The sequence below is a fragment of the Castanea sativa genome, chromosome 12, assembly GCF_040712315.1.
Source record: "Castanea sativa cultivar Marrone di Chiusa Pesio chromosome 12, ASM4071231v1".
NCBI classification, from domain to species: domain Eukaryota; kingdom Viridiplantae; phylum Streptophyta; class Magnoliopsida; order Fagales; family Fagaceae; genus Castanea; species Castanea sativa.
The window spans coordinates 2775590-2793462 of record NC_134024.1 but is presented as its reverse complement, the minus strand read 5'-3'; the positions used below and the strand labels follow the sequence as shown (position 1 = coordinate 2793462).

At 34.8% G+C, this 17873-nt stretch overlaps 1 long non-coding RNA gene across 1 annotated transcript; it reads left to right on the top strand.

Moving 5' to 3' along the window:
* Window positions 1-9905: 9905 nt before the first annotated feature.
* Window positions 9906-15179, top strand: LOC142618900 (uncharacterized). The gene is made up of 4 exons (XR_012841387.1): window positions 9906-10074; window positions 13436-13682; window positions 14497-14563; window positions 14885-15179. It is a non-coding gene; the product is annotated as an uncharacterized LOC142618900 (long non-coding RNA).
* The last annotated feature ends 2694 nt before the right edge of the window (window positions 15180-17873 follow it).

Here is a 17873-nt window from a genome sequence, read left to right as displayed (position 1 = left end):
TGTCATGGTTGTGGCGTTCGGACTTGTCTTTCTCCTTGCGAAGCACGTGCATCACTGACTCAGTTTCAGGAACTCTTCTGCTTTGTGACTTTGAGCTTCGCGTCTTAAAACCCTTCGGCGGCTTCCTCTTTGTCCCTCCATGGCGCCGATGACATCAACTTCTTCTTCCCAATTGCCATTTTTATTCAATCGGAGTTTACACACACAGAGAGAGAGAGAGAGAGAGACAGAGAGAGAGAGGTGTAGTGTTGTTTTGTTTGCATAGGTGATAAGGTTTGTGTTTGGCTACGTGGGTTATTATTGCTTGCATTCTATGTTATGTTAGGTTAAGTCCATTCCTGTTTAGTGTAACCTTTAATTAAGAGGGAATCATTATAGACTTGCTTCAGTATTGGCACTTATTCAATTCAAAAAAGTATTGGCACTTATTCCAACAACTGCGTCATTGGTGTTTGGTAGAGTAATTTGAGATGAGATTTTTGTAATTTTTGAAATACGTGTAGATGAAAAAGTGTGTAAAAATATGTGTAATATTATTTAAAATGTGAAAATGTGAGTTTGGGGTTACGCACCAAACAGGCCCTGAAGATTGTTGAACTTGTTTACTTTTTTCTTAATTAACTTTTTCTCTCTTGATTTTGTGTAAGTCAATGTTTTTCCTTCATAGTTAAAGTTTTATTGGTAGCTGCATTATCTTTTTTTTCCTTTCCTTTGGACACATTAAGGGTGTGTTTGAAAACTACTTATTGCTAAAAATTAAAAACTGAAAATATTGTAGTAAAATAATTTTTAAATTTGTGATTAGTACCGTAGAATCCAGTTTTAAAGTTATATTTGCTAAATTTCATACTTGCGAGTCCTATAAATAGTACACGAGACCCACAGAAAAAAACACAGACGTGCAAAGCAACGCAAATTCGTTGCTCTCCAAACCCAGCCTAATTTTAAGTTCAAAATATAATTTTGCTAGTCGTGCTTTAGCTTCATTATTGGCACTTATTCCAACTCTCATCTGTTCTATTTCCTTGATCAAATAACATTGCAGTACACCTAGCTAATTTAATACGCATAGTATTAAATGTTATGGATCGGTACAATTGGTAAAAGAGTCACCCCCATTCTTGAAGCAACTCATTTAATCCAAAAACATTATTTAAAAAAAAAACATATTTTTATAAAATAAGAAATGATTAGGGTAGTTTTGGATCAGTGATTTGTGTTGGCAGCCCCCTTGATGTAGGATTGTTGGACTTGTTCATGAGGAGAAACTGTCACATGGCCCAGAGACAAGAAGACAAGTGCAGTCCATTGTATGCTTTTTAGCTAATAGATTGCAAGGTAAAATTTGCACTCTTGTTGCATTTTAGCGCATCTTTTTAAACTTTTTTGTTAAAATTACAAAAGCAATATATGCATGGCACTCCAAACATTATTATTGCACTCAATTAAATTTGTCATTACATATTATATGTATCATATATATGAACTCATGTATAGATCGCAATCAGAATGATTAGTCTAGCTAGACATGGCATCTAACTTCCTTGTTGAAGGTTTTCTATGATTGTGTGCTAACATTCAACCAAAAAAAATGCTCTTTTTTCTAATAAAGAGACCGGGTGATTTTTCTATTCTTTTTTTTTTCTCTAAATTTTTATTTATTTATTTTTTAGAGAGTTTTAATACATAACGTCCGCTCCTGAGGGTAACTCTTTATCATCAGATCAAGACATCAATTGGTTTTTAGTATAGGTGGAGATTGAAATTTTTATTCTAATGTAAGATAACAATCATAGAAGTCACTAAAATGATTTGTCTTAGCTGTTCGAGGACATTGTTATTGTAATTCTCATAATGCAACAAACTCTACAATCAAGTCGCAGTGGTGAATGTTCAAAATTTCAAACATTAGGAGTTTGATTATAACTTACTTTTTTATGAGGAATTGATGTGGATATGCAAAATTTCAGCATTGACCAAATCATTCAACCGAGTTCTTGACATATCAAAATAATGTCAACATTGTTCATAATTGATTGATCCATGGGTCAACTAAAAAAAGGATCTGCATCAGCATAAGTTATGTTTTTGGTATTTTGCTTAATCTATCATCATTAGAAACCTAAGCTTGTACCTTCATGTAAATAGATGTGTGATAACCAACTACATAAAAAGTTCTCACAGGAGACAGCCTTCAAAGCTAAAAGCATTTAGTTTCAATTTTTCCTCACCAAAACAGTGTTATGAATGACTATATATTGCTCGATTGTTAGACATGCAGTGATGGTTCAGTGATTTACAATAATTGAAAATTGAATAGTAAGTAGTAATAAATGGCCTTAGCTATGTGCTGCTTTATTCTACAATGTAAAGGAAATCATCGTTCATGCCACCGTCCTATGTAATGCTTGTGTAGAAGCATCTTATTTCAATCCCACTTAAAGAGTAACAACTAACATCCTTTTCTCTACCTTTTGTTACTGGGTTATATATATATATATATATATATATATATATATATATATATATATATATATATATATATATATATAAGATTAGTGATTTAAAACTCCTTTAATATGAAGCGGCTGTTTAATTATATAAGTTTATACCATATGACTTTTGTGCTTTTGCCCCTTGATGTACTAGAAAGTTTTTCCACCTTTTTAAAAACTCTCGCAAATCAAATTATTGGCTGAAAGTTGTCCATACCCATTTTAGATTGTAACCAGGCAAAAGCTGAAATGAACCAAATGACCTATCTCTTACTTAATTGGGTTAGACCTTGTTAAAGAGACTCGACAAGAATTAGAATTGAAGGACAGCAGTAGACATAGAGAAACCTGACCATAAAACAAACTTGATTATATATTACCGACCATAACATCTGAGGCAAAATTGTCTTAACAGTACTTTAGACTTGAGAAGGCAAGCAAATATGTAGACAAGGTTGAAAAATGTAGAAGGTAGCCTGCTTAGGTAAGCCCTCCTATTGTACTTGCTATCATTGTTGTATTATATCTATAAATTAAGTTTTCTCACAGTCTCGAATGTATTAAATTTCACAGTGGAATGATGCTACACTTTGATAACCATTGTCATTCATTTTTGAAAATTTTAAAATCTTTATATAATATTTGGGGTTTCCCTTAGATAAGTCAAAAGAATCTGCATCTTTTAATAGGTATTTAAAGATATCTTTACTCTTCGTCTTTGGAAACAGGATTTGGTTAGGGAACAATACTCTCTTGAAGTTGCTGCTCAATTTTTAGCCACCCCTATCTCAAGGTGAGGAGCTACTAATAAGCTGATATGGCCTCAATGTAACACATGGTTGATATAAGGTCATAATTAAGCTATTATTGAAAGTGGGGGGAATTCAGGTAATGAATTCTCAAGGGAAGGGCATAGCTCTTAGATGGAGGCATCTGTGGGGATTGAAGCTTCCTTTGAAGTTTATAACTTTTGTGCGGAAGTTTTGGCATGAAGACTCATTAACACATAATAGTGAAATGAAACATAGTGAGTGATAGTGAGTGTTATGCAATAAAAAAGAGGAAAACTAGGATTATTTATTCCTGAAGTGCATCTTGCTTGGGCTGTATTGTTTGGATTAGATTTGAGCGTTAGAACTAAATTCATTTCTCCTTGCTCTTTGAAGCAGTGGTTGGCTCAATGGATAGAGGATCCAAAATTTTAAAAACTGGAATATTTGGTGTTCTCTAGATTGATGTTTAAGGGTGCAAAAAAATCTGCTTAAGAAGTTCTAATGCTTTGCTTTGCAGGTATGCACAAGTCTTTAATGCACAACAGCAAGATCAGAGTAACTGCAGGAAAGTACCAAGGCAAAAGTGTCCAGGTGTGGCTAACTATTGTGGGACACTAGCAGAGATGGAGGGTGGTTTTGGTTATGTAACCAAATCCAGCGCTGGCAGTCTGTTGTTGTTCTTCCATATGCAACCAAATGGCATGCAGCTAGATCAGATGCCCAGCTATACAGCTTGGTTTTTGCAGATTTGTTTCGATAATTTGAGAAAGAAGGTTCCTTGGCAACTTGTTATGCTGATTGAAGACCTCAATTGCATCAAATTTGGAGAACGCTAGTGGTTATATATGTTGTGCATAAGAGAGTCACTGTAGATGTTGGGTCCTTGGCTACTCTTGCTTCAAAGTCCTATAAACATTTTTGGACTCTACTACTAGCCAACTCTTCTGACATTATTGTATCAGAAAACCAAACCCAAAAAGAAGAAGAGGAAGTTATCTTTACACCTTTTATGGACTAATTTATGCCTTTGGCACATGTCTGCTTGCAATCATTAGAAGCAACAAATCCTTTTCCTCTGCAATTTATTGGTAAGATTTTTCTTTTTCTTTCTTTTTTTCCTCCCGTCATCTTCTTTTCAGACATTTAGGAGTTTGGTAGAATATATATAATGTCAAGTTTGAATGGAAATGGGTGCTATCACTTGATTTTCTCATCAACTCGTAACATTAATAGCATTGCTCTTAAATTATGCATGTTTTTACAATATGACTTTTGTGCTTTTGACATGCTTTTAAGGCCTCTTTCTAACAGTGTGATTTATTTGGTTTAAAAAGTATACTGGCTGTTGCATGCTAGGAATTGTTGAAATCAAGCAGGCAGGTTTGTTGTTGATCTTATTGACACAAGTTTAAGTGAGGACATTAAGCTTTGGAACCAGTTATGTAGGTTATAATTACCTTCTAAACTACTAAACTAATCAGACTTCATTAGCAATACAAACTAATCAGACATTGCTACTAATTAAACTACCAAACTACTAAACTTGGCTTTAACTACCTTCCAGCTATACTTAACAATCAAATACACAGTCAAGACCCCAATTTGATCAAATTTGTCTTTCTAACTTGCTATGCATGAAAGGAAAAGGTTTGAAACAGCAGGACCGGCCATCGTCTATCACTTGAAACTCTAGTGTACTACAGTTGTACCTAGAAAAAAATGACTTTAAAAAGTTGCGCATTAGCAAATATGCTAAAAAGATGAAAGCTAAAAGCAGATCCAACACGCACTCAGCCAGTCAGCCATTGTATTATAGACTATAGTTCTCATTAACTAGTAGAATAGATTTGTTCTTTCTTTTCTGTTTATCAGTTTTCTCTGATGGGAAGAAGTTCTCATCCTCTACTAATAATTTGGTTTGTTGCGGTAATACTAAGGTTTTAAGTTCCTTAATTCAGAGTCATACTCATATCACAGAGTTACAACACATTGCCAACTAGTAAGAGCTCACATTCCCAAATGATCCTTAAACAAAAACATTAACAACCTCTCATATAACACATAACTCAAATCTATAAAAACACAATTAAGAACCACCAGGAATCCCCCAACACTGCAAAAGGGTATACTACTAATGACAAAGACACAAACTTTAAACAACCAATAGCAAGTAATCAAGAAACTAATAAATGGGTAACCAAAGAAACACAATTTAAAGAAAGTAATCAAGAGTTCTCTCAATAGCACCCACAAAATAGAGACCTAGTAGTTACCTCGACAAGGGAATCATCAATCGTTATCATCCTGGAACTCTTTTGTGGCGCCGATGACATCAACTTCTTCTTCTTCTTCGTTGTTGTCATTTTCATTCAATTGCTGTTACAGAGAGAAAGAAAGTATTGTGGGAAACTCGGAACACGTTATAGAAAGAGTTATTACCGTGAGAATTGTTTGGTCAACGCTTCTATCACACAAGCTTTATGAAAACCAAAAAGGACATAATGGACTGAAGTGGACCGAATAGGACCAAAATAGAGAGAATAGACCGAGTGGTACCGAATAGAAGAGAAGTGGACCGATGAGGACATAATAGACCGAATAAGACCAATATGGACCGAATAAGAGCGAATGGACCCAACAAGACCCAATAGGACCGAATAATTCGGAAGTGAGTTTAATTGGTCAATAGTTTGATTTGTTTAAATGTAGGCTTAATAAGTCTCTATATAATTTAAAAGTTATGATATTTGAAATATCCTAAATTTGCATAAGCAAATATTTTGTTTTTGATTTTAGGGTTAAATACATAGTTGGCATTTAAACTTCATAGCCTGTAAAAAAGTTTAGTCTATAAAATATAAAATAATTGCTTTTAGTAAAATGATATGACCAAACTAAAAACAAAGCGTGTACATGATTGGCTTAGGTTTGAGAAACCTTTTATTCTATATTGACCTCATCAAAGCCAAAAATTTCTAACCCAAGCTAACATAACCCAAAATAGCTCTAAAAATCAACTTAACCCAACCTGTAAGGGTCAGATTGGAGCCATTTGGTAAAGTCTAATAAAAAATTATTATTAAATTATTTAAATTCATTATTTAAAAAATTTACAAATTAGCCTAATATTTGAATTATATTAAAAAACTATCCAAATATTAAAATAAATAAAACCATCAAATTCATACCAAGTCTTTGTTTTTAATTTAAAAAAGATAATAATCAACCAGACCCAAAGGCCAAAGTCGTAATTTCGATATACAATTTTACGAGTGGTGTCAGTAGAAAGAAATTATTTAAGCAAAGCTGAACAAGTGAAAAAATGTGAGTTACGAAGGACATTGAAGACCTTAACCAAACTATGTCTGAGAGAAGCAGCGGAAGGTTACGAAGCGAAGAGAAGCCGTGAAGACTATGATGGGGCTGGAAGCTCTAATGACAAACCTCACCCAAAAAGGATTGCAAGACTCCTAGAAATTATGGCCCACGGTAACTCTGACTGCGAGGAGTCAAGTGAGTACAAAGACTGTAGTGAAGACTGAAGAGCTGAGTGAAATGATTGTTGTGGTAATACTAAGGTTTTAAGTTCCTTAATTCAGAGTCGTACTCATATCACAAAGTTACAACACATTGCCAACTGGTAAGAGCTCACATTCCCAAATGATCCTTAAACAAAAACATTAAGAACCTCTCATATAACGCAACTCAAATCTATAAAAACACAATTAAGAACCACCAGGAATCCCCCAACACTGCAAAAGGGTATCTACTAATGACAAAGACACGAACTTTAAACAACCAATAGCGAGTAATCAAGAAACTAATAAATGGGTAACCAAAGAAACACAATTTAAAGCCAGTAATCAAGAATTCTCTCAACAGCAAAAAAAAAAAAAAAAAAAAAAAAAAACCACAAAATAGAGACCTAGTAGTTACCTTGACAAGGGAATCATCAATCGTTATCGTCTTGGAATTCTTCTGTGGCTTCTTCTATTTGCCCCTCCATGGCGCCGATGACATCAGCTTCTTCTTCTTCGCTGTTGTCATTTTCATTCAATTGCTATTACAGAGAGAGAGGTAGCGTTGTCGGAAACTCAGAATACGTTATAGAAAGAGTTTACCGTGAGAATTGTTTGGTAAACCTATTGTTAACGCTTCTATCACACAAGCTTTATGAAAACCAAAATAAGCTAAAAACAAAATAAGCTCTTTACAAAACTTGGACCAAAATCATATTAAAGCCGAGAAGGGCCAATAGGCCCAATTCATGAACTCGCCGTAAGACCAAACTGGCCTAGGCCTAGAAACAGTCTTTAGTTTAACATAAGATTGGGCCTTATCCAAAATGAGCTCAGTTTATACGAAAATGGCTAGGCCTAAAAGCATTGACTTTGCTTTTAATAAGATTATGTCCAACCCAAAATGAGTTAAAAGTTCAAAAATCGGCGTTCGGTCAAAAGTGTTTGAGCCTAACCAATAACGTAAACGTTGAGCCCGCAACTACATAAACCCAACACTTCTGGACCTGGTCTAGAAAAATAGAATTGTAGAACAAGTTTGAATTGGGATAAATTTGAAATTAGAGATTAAACCAAAGTAAAATTTAAAAAAAGGAACAAATTTCAGTCAAACTTGAAGAGTTCAATTTGTATTTTAGCCTGTAGTTTTTTTTTTTTTTTTTTGGGAATCAATTGTGATTGATTTCAAGATGGAAAGATGACAAAATTTTCATCTCTTTGACGCCCCAAATCAGCAGGGGACCAATTTGCTATCAAGGACAGAAAAAAAAAATCATGGGGTTGCTGCCACCAACCCTCCCTAGTTGACTTGTTTTATGTGGACTTGGGCTTTGTTTTAGTTCATACTTCATAGTTCATACAACCTTGGTTGCAGCAAGTCTTGCATAATGTGTGAACGTGAGAGAGAGAGGGATGAGTGTTAAGAGAGAGGGGTGAGAGAGAGGAGTGAGAAACACTAACTGGACGGGAGTCATTTTAACATATTGCCGCATCCACTTTTATGCAGGACTTCCTGCAACCAAGGTTGCAACAAATCCTCGTCCTTAAATATATGCCACAGATTGCTCCAATGCGATTACAGGTGATTGCCTATGAAGTTTTTGCAGACATCATTTGGAGAGTTGTGACAACCTTTTTTTTATTTTACTTGTTCCTTTGCCAAAACAGTTTGGCTGCAAAACTTAAGCTTACTAGGATATCCAATTCCCTACAAGAAGTTTCAAGACTGTTATGTGCAAAAATAATCAATTTCTAAGTTGACTATTGAAGCACCAAGAAGATGGGACACTGAACTACTGCACCAGTTATACTCTCCGGATGATATGGCTCTCATCAATCAAATCCCAATAACACTACCTGTGGGCTGGAATCAAATATGGTCACTTTACAATCAAGTTTGCATATTTCTTGGCTCTTCAGTAGGTCACCAAAGCAGGGTGAAAGCTCAAGTATTGGTCACCACAGACAATTCTGGAACCTTATTTCTTGACTCGCTCACTCATTCAGCCAGTCTGATTTTTATGTTTTTATTTTTTTTATTGTTCTTTCTTAGATATTCTCAATTTCCAAATAGAGTATGAGGGGTTCGAATTTCTATTAAATAATTTAAAGAATTAACTTGCATGTGATTATTGGATGAAATAATTGGAATTTGATGATAGTATTGTATGCTACACATAGGAGCAACTGAGACATGAAATGGCGGCAGAGATCAAGACATTAGGGCATGTTCTTTTATTTGATCTTGCAGACACTATAGATGTTGATATATTCGGTTGGGAGTCAACCTCGACGTGGTGTTTTCAATGATAACCTCATAATCTTATTCATACTCTGAAACCTATGAATACGCAAGAAGTTGAAGTTACTGTGGGAGAACAGGTCGGTTTGAAGGCCCAATGGGACTAGGCCCATATAAGCAAATGGAGGCCTTGTCATTGATAGACAGACCCAATACCAAATGAGTTGTGAGTGAATGTGTCTGTAGAATTACGTTAACAGGGGATTTTATTCTTTAAGGAGGTGTTGGGATTATGCTTTGAAAGGTGGAGTTTATTTTGTTAAGATCGGGTCAGCCCATGAATTTAGTCTATAAAATATAAAATGATTGCTTTTAGTAAAAGGATATAACCAAACTAAAAACAAACCGTGTACATGATCGGCTTAGGTTTGAGAAACTTTATATTCTATATTGACCTCATCAAGTATAGAAATTTCTCACCCAAGCTAACATAACCCAAAATAACTCTAAAAATCAACTCAACCCAACCTGTAAGGGTCAGATTGGAGCCATTTGGTAAGGTCTAATAAAAAATTATCATTAAATCATTTAAATTCATTATTGAAAAAATTTACAATTTAGCCTGATATTTGAATTATATTAAAAAACTATCAAAATATTAAAATAAATAAAACCATTAAATTCATACCAAGTCTTTGTTTTTAATTTAAAAAAGATAATAATCAACCAAACCCAAAGGCCAAAGTCGTAATTTCGATATACAATTTTACGAGTGGTGTCAGTAGAAAGAAATTATTTAAGCAAAGCTGAACAAGCGAAAAAATGTGAGTTGCGAAGGACATTGAAGACCTTAACCGAACTATGTCTGAGAGAAGCAGCGGAAGGTTACGAAGCGAAGAGAAGCCGTGAAGACTAAGATGGGGCTGGAAGCTCTAATGACAAACCTCACCCAAAAAGGATTGCAAGACTCCTAGAAATTATGGCCCACGGTAACTCTGACTGTGAGGAGTCAAGTGAGTACAAAGACTGTAGTGAAGACTGAAGAGGTAAGCGAAAGTGACCTTGGAAGGTTAATCAACTTTTTTCCCTGTAAGTCACTGTCTTTCTTCTTAATTCAAGCTCTGTTCGTTGCTACAATATCTTTTTCTTGTGTAAAAATATTCATGGATTGCCCACCATATGTTTGATTCCTAGAAATTTGAGAGAGGGAGAGATATTTGAGAGCAAGGTCTTGTAGAGTTCCCTCTCCTTTGCTTGACAAAATGCCCTCAGTAACACTGCCACATCCTCTCGTTTTTACCAACCCAAGGTGCTATCTCCATAAGTGTTCTGTCAAGCGAGTGGAGGCATCTCTGAACTCTTGTCCCCATTCCTGACTTAGGCCCATACTTTGGGCGGCAGAATCAAAATCTTAGCTTTGTGGATATAATGTCCATAATTTAGACTCTTCGCTATGCCATTTTCAATCCCATACCCCTACGCATATTGCGCAGCTGTTGCTTAACCAAATGTCTTTCCTCCTACATTGACACATGGTCTGCATCACCATTCCACATGTTATGGAAAAGCTTGATCTAACCATTACTAATCCTTTGGTGGGGCTGCCTTTCTGTCTCTTCTTTTCTACAATGTTAGTGCCTCTGAGTTTGATAGGTAATATTTTTCTCAATCCTCCTTCTGCTTCTAGGTTCCCAAATCTAAGGATTCTAGTACTTGGATCTGCAGAGTATGCAAACTCTGAATCTGTCCCCACCCTCCTCACTGCCCTCCTTGTCCTCATTTTAGGAATCCACAAGCACAACCTCATTTTGTTTCCATGGCAGGTTCTTCAAAATGAATGAAGTAGAATTCCATGAATTTATGATTGTGATTGAGGAAAAAGTTCGAAAAGTAAATAATGTCACTAATTGTAATCAACAATTAGATGAAGATGCAAGAGGCATGCACCATGAATTAATAATTGCAATTGAAAAAACAGTTAAAAAAGGTAGTAATGTCACTAATGGAAATCTAAAAATTATGTGAATAATAGATAGTATTGAACACGATGTATTACAAAGTGGCCTTAGCCATTTGCTTCCATTGTTTTGCAATGTTAGGAAAACATCTTACACCTCATCCTCACCTGTGATGCTTGTGCAAAGGCACAGGTGAGATCTTTATAATATTTAAATCTCATTTAAAAGTGACATCTTTTTGTAAATTAGATTTTTTGTTTCTATCTTTATTTTTTTTTCACATGGTATATTTTTTTTTTAGACATTTAGGAGTTAAATAAAATGTATTTAATGTTATATTTGAATGGAAAGGCTGGTATCAGTCTATCACTTGCATTGCCTCATTGATTTGTAATATTAATAGTTTAAACTCATTTTATACATAACATTGTTCGTTAATTATGGAAATTATTACCATATGACTTTTGTGCTTTGGGCCCTTGATATTCAAAAAAATTTCCAGACTTATTTCAAATCATAACCAAGGAAAACCATCCATGTTCATTTCACTTGTCTTTTTAGTAATTAGACTCATGCAGGCAAACAACTGTGCATTGGAGAGCTGATTAGATTTGTAAAACCTGCTCTACTTGTTATCTCTGTTGATGCAATTGTTTCTTTGTCATTTTAACTTGATGAAATACATTTCATAGTGAATTGATAATACACCTTTTTAGACATCAGTGTGTGTGTGTGTGTGTGTGTAGGGTTCCTATTTTATTGGTAGTCCCATACGAAAAGTGATGTCAAATGAAATTGCTTAGGCTCTCTACATGGTGTGGCATATGTGCTAGTCAAAGATACTTTCAGGTGGTATTCTGAATTAGTTTGAAAACCCTATAACCAAAATGATTCCGAGGGAATTTCACAAATTCCTCTGTGTTGCTGCCAAGCTCATAAGGTCTCATTCCAAATCTGGGGTTTATTTGGTTGAAAAGGATAGTGGCTGTTGCATACTAGGAATTGTAGAAACCAAGCTGGCAGGTCCTTTATTAATCTCACTGGCACAACCATAAGTGAAGACCCTGAGCAGGCTGAGCTTTGGAACTAGCTATGTAGGTTACAATTTCCTTCTAAAATGATTGTTGTTCTTTGGAGAATTTTATTGAATTTTCTTCTTGTGAGGGCAGAATTGAGAAGGCATTTGAGGACTTAGTCCTTTGAGTCAAAGATACTAAAAGACCATATATTTTTTTCCTTTTCATCTAGAGAAATCAGGTTTGGTTTGATCTGTACATTAGGACTGATTTCATCCAGCCTTATTTTATTCAGGCATGGTTGAAGAGCTGGACGAAGGGGAGGGAGATTTGGGGATTTTAAAGTACTTATCATTGCCTCTTTTTTTTTTTCTCTATTTTATGGTCTATATGGACTTAAAAGGAACAAGGCAACTGTGAAGAAAGAACCTATCCATGCCACTAATGTTGTCTGGTATTGTAAAAGTTTGATTTCAATGTGCAGGGTAACCAACATTTCAAAAAACAAACAAAAACCTTTACAGCAACAAGATAAGCAAGTGTAGACCTTTAGAAAGTGTCACAACTAGCAACCAATCCTGTTGGAGTCAAGCTGCAAGGTTAGGAGAAGGAAATACAGGGGATCCAAGCTTTTTTTGAAAAAATAGAGTAGGTGCATGTCCATGGCTGGTTGTTTTAGCTGAGCTTTTTCTTCATTTTTAATCTTTTTGTGGACATTCACAAAACAACATGACACTTCCACTAGTAGATATTGCCACAAATTTTCAAGAATAAATTCCATTAATTGTATGTGCATGCATGCAAGCCAAATACATATTATACATGAACAAAAGCTCTATGTAGATATTGCATTCCCCTTTGAACCTCCCAAGTCCTAACACCAAGCAAGTGACTCTGTACCTTTTCATAACATCGTTAAATGATTGCTATTCACATATAGATTGACAGGCCTCACACCTAGAAGTGATCCCCATAGCTATAATATCAAAAGAGTAATGTAAATAACATAAAAATAAATAAATAAAATGAAAATTTTAAGCAAAAGAATCTATTGCTGATCTAGAAGCTCCAGGAAAGCCTACTTGACATGCCATCCATTCTTTAACCTCAAACTATTTGGATGGTCAAAATGACATCATCCCCTTAAAAAAATGCAAATGTATTTGACACACGCACACTGAAACAAAAATGGGGATCATAAATGACACATATTAACTAAACGACAAAAATATATATTCCAGCTTTCAGGATGTTCCCTATTGGCTATTACATCACTTCTTCTAGTTTGTCCAACTCTTCCTTTATAGCATCTTCAGGCTTTGAGATTTCTCTCTGTTTGTATTCTTATAATTAAGAAATAGGTGGCAAAGTTGGCCAATAGAGAGGTTGTGGTGAAGGACATTCAACAGCTTACAAATGTTTGGGTTTGACAGGTGGACATATGTCCTGGCGGAGCCTTGAACCCTTGTAACCATTGCCCCTAAGTTCTTTATGAACAATAGCTTGGATAACAGGCAGCAAACTCTGAAACGTGTACTCTTTTCTTCTTGTGCTGCTTTGGTTTCAATGTGCGAAAAAAGAATGGCTAGACAAAGCTTTTTCCTGGTGTTTTAAACAGAAGTAGAAATCATTTGCTAGAAAGCAAGTAAACATCAACACTGGAAGCTCTCACTGCCAAAGGTATATTGATTTATTGTTCTATTCCATGTTTTTTTCTTACATTTAGAATTAGGCTTCTGGGTTGTCCTTATTTAGAAGTCCATAAACACAAGCTCATTAGTAAAGTCATGAGAGATAGACAGGTAGTTCAAAATGAATAAACTTGAATTCTAATTTGTATATATTTCCTTCTTGTCCTTTCCATATATTATGGTTTGCTTTATGTTAAAGTATGCAAAGGGGTTTTACTTATTTGGAACTTTTAAAATGCTTTTTTTTTTTTGTTTGGTTTGATCTGTCCAACAAAATAAGAATCTCTCATACAGCTATTCTGAAAAGCTAAAATCATATACTTCCATTTTATCAGTCACCAAAAAAAAAAAAAATTGTTGTGAATGGCTACATATTACTTGATTTGTCATATCAGTGATTTACCATGAGAGAAGTATCTTTTTGCAAACATTAATGTATCATATTGAGTGGTAAGTATTACTAAATGGCCTTGGCCATGTCCTGCTTTTATTTTTAAAGTTAGGAAATCGCCATAAACCTCATTCTTCCGTGTGATGCTTGTGCAGAAGCATTGGTGAGTCCTCAATAATATTTGAATCTTATTTAGAAGAGACATATCTTTTTCCTCTTCTTTTTCATAGTTATATTATTCTTTCTTTCTTTCTTTCTTTCTTTTGTTTTTTTTTTTCCCAGACATTTAGGAGTTTAATAGGTTACATCATATATGTGTGTCTGATGTCAAGTTTTGATGGAAATGGGTGCTGCCACATGTAAGTTCCCTGTTAATTTGTAATATTGATGGCTGAAAACTTTTTTTATGCAGGATTGGTCAGTTTAATTATATCGGTTTACTGATAAGCTGATATGGCCTCATACAACTCCTAAACATGGTGAGTGAAACTATATCTTATGCTATGACGAAGAGGAAAACTTGGATCATTTATTCCTGAAGTGTAGTCTTTCTTGGGCTGTATGGTTTTGGTCAGATTAGACCCTTAGAACTTTGTGCATTTATCCTTGCACTTTGAAGCAGTTGTTGACTTAGTGAATGGAGGATCCACATTTTCAATAGCAGGAATATGTGATGTTCTCTAGATTGTCATATCATAAATCTGTAGGCCTTGTGGTACAACCTCAACAAAGTGATGTTTGAGGGTGCAAAACAGGCTGGCTTATGAATTGTTAATGCTCAGTAAAGCTTTTTTTTCCAGGTATGCACAAGCCTATCATGCAGATTTGGATCAGAGTAACTGTAGGAGAGTACCAAGGCGAGTGTGCCCAGTTGTGGAGGGATAGCTGGTCTTGCTGACAATTAAGCGACACTGGCAGAGACAGTGCAGATGGAGTGGTTTTGCCAATATAATGTGTTGGCAGGAAAATTTTGAAGGTGTTGCAGTTCTGCCATATGCAGCTGAGTAGCTGCTAGAAGCCTATCTGTTTTGCTCTGCATCATTCGTCTCTTATAACATTAAAGAAATTTCCAGTAGAACTTGGCTTGGATAGGGGGATGATTGTTGATCACAAAGTGTTTCAATTCAAAAGAATCTAGAAGAAAACTTCTGCAAGCATATTTTCTTGCTAACCACAGAAAGGAGTATCCCCTATTGAATTTCTAATTTGCTATGCATGAAAGAAAGTGTATGAAACAGCATGACATTTCTTTTTTTGTTTCCTTCTTTTTTTTAAAAAAAATCAGTTTTGGTTAAGTGTACTAATATTAAGGTTTTAAGTTCCCTAATCCAAAGTAATATTAAAGAGTTGCAACACATCAGCCACTGGTAGAATATAGGACTTCTTAAACTTGGAAATCTGTACAGAGCTCACATTATTCCCAAATCATCATTTAACATTTACAATCTATGATGTAACACATAATTCAAAATTATTTGCAACAATCAAGAACAACCATTTATTTACCCAACTGCCAATGCTACTGAAAGGGTTCACCACTAATGACAAAGACCTGAACTTCAGACAACCAACAAGTAAGCAAGTAAGCAAGAATTCTCTCTCTCTCTTTTTTTTTTTTTTTTTTTTTTTTTGGGTGAATAAAAAAAATGTAATCCAAAAATTAATGAAACGCCCACAAAATAGAAAATGGAGGCCTGCTAGTTACGGTGAAAGTTGTAGCCGAGCTGAGGGTCAATCTCAGCTACAGACTACATTGTGACTTCGAGCTTCGCTTGAGATGTTTCATCTTTACATCAAGCTCGTGGCCTGAGTAAACTTTTTGTAAAACATTTTATCACATTATACTAACTCAACCAGGAATACGCTTTCTAAAAAGAGTTTAATTGGTTAACAGTTTGATTTGTTAATACTTCTCACTATTATTTTATGGGTCTTGTTAGGTTAAAATTTTATAACACAATCAAATCACTTTTTTTTAGGAGTCAAGGCACTCTTTAACTAAAAGTTCATACTTTTATGAATTTTTACTATTTCTCAAAGTAGGTAGAGCCCGTTTGAACTTTGAAGCCTCTTTAATGATTGTCTAAGACACCTGCGAACAAAAGCCTAATTTTAAAAATCATGCTATTGAATCAAATTTTCACTTGATTGTCCCTTTGCAACTTATATGATGTGATCCATTTCACAGTTGATTTCAATGCTTAATTGTTGATAACGTGGCAACCTCTTTCATAATGGGAAATACTGTTTGGGATGATAGGTTACTAAAATAATCGTTATTCATGTGCATTAGGTATTCTTTGTGATTATGATAGCTCAAAGCAATAACAATTCTGATTTATCTTATTGAAAAATCCAACCGTTTAATTTGCGAAGATGTAAATTTGAGATATTATTTCAGTTGGTTTATACTTTAAAGTGTCTGCCTTAAGAACTAGTGCACAATCCTCATATACTATCGTCCTCTACTATAAATTCAACAGATAAATATACATATGAAGATTAAAAAAATACATTTAATTTTGACATATTATTGATATTCAGCCAATCATTTTGTTAACGGATTTTGGTGAGGACTCAAATATAATCTTAATTCATTGCTGAGCCTCAATTCTCTCTAGCTCTTGAGAAGCTTCCTTGGGTCCATGGTTATGAGAAAAGAGTGAGGCCTTTGGTGTCTTTGAGTCGAAGTGAGCTTGGGTTTTCAGTAATCTTTGATTTTGGTGCTGAGCAAGATTAAGAGAGCCTTCGTCCATTTTTCCTAAAATTTCCCCTTCTCTTAATTGGTTCTTGCTTCTTTGAATTACCCAGAGAACCCATGCCTTATGCTTCATTGAAACACCCATATTATTAGCCCATTCATATTTCAAGCCCAAAGCAAGTGTTGGTGAGACTGAAATCACAGAGCCATTTATCCAGTGATGTTCACTACAGTCAAAACTTCCAGGAGTGTCATTAGAGTGCCAGGGGTTCTGGTCTTTTGCAAGCAAGGAGTATTGGAGGAAATCACTATTGAAGGATTCCAAAGATTCTAGGACAATTACGGTAGGAAGGCAAGCCGCGCGCTTGTAGAGGTTATATAGAGTTTGTACCTCAATGGTGTCCCCTTAGTGGAACCAATGAAGTCACTTCATGAGAAGGCATGTAACAGATTTAGTTGCTATTACCAGTCTCGATTTTTTGGACACCCCTTCATTAATTGGCATGTTTATTTTTTTAAAGAATAATTACGTTATTTGCAGAGTGATCCCATTATTCATTTTAAAGATTCATAATCATTAGTTTGAAAGGGTAAAAATTAATCAGTTGATGTCAAAGCAGCTCTAATATAAATAATCTTGATGTCAATTACAAACTGTGCTTGCTCCTAGCCTTCACTTTTTTTTCCCTACATTATTTTTTACTCTTCATTTTCAGTTTTTAAATGTCTAAGTCACCCTATCTGTGTACTTCTATAGTTTATTTGCACCATTTGCCTTTTGTCATAAAATTATTCCTACTTATCATAGAGAGACCAAAAAAATCAGCCTTACTAAGAAACCCCAAATGAAATTACTCTAAATAAGAAAGAAAAAAGAGAAACATAAACCAAGTGCAAACACAATCACACATCCTTATCATTGTTATCAATGACCTGAAGTGCATAATTAATTTGCACTCTACTTATATTAAATTAGTTAGAGGATGTATTAGTCATAGAGTTTCCAGATTCCACTAAGCATTTAAATAAAAATAACTTTATAGTTTATCAAAAATAAATTAGAGCAGGGCTTCTAGGAAATTACACAG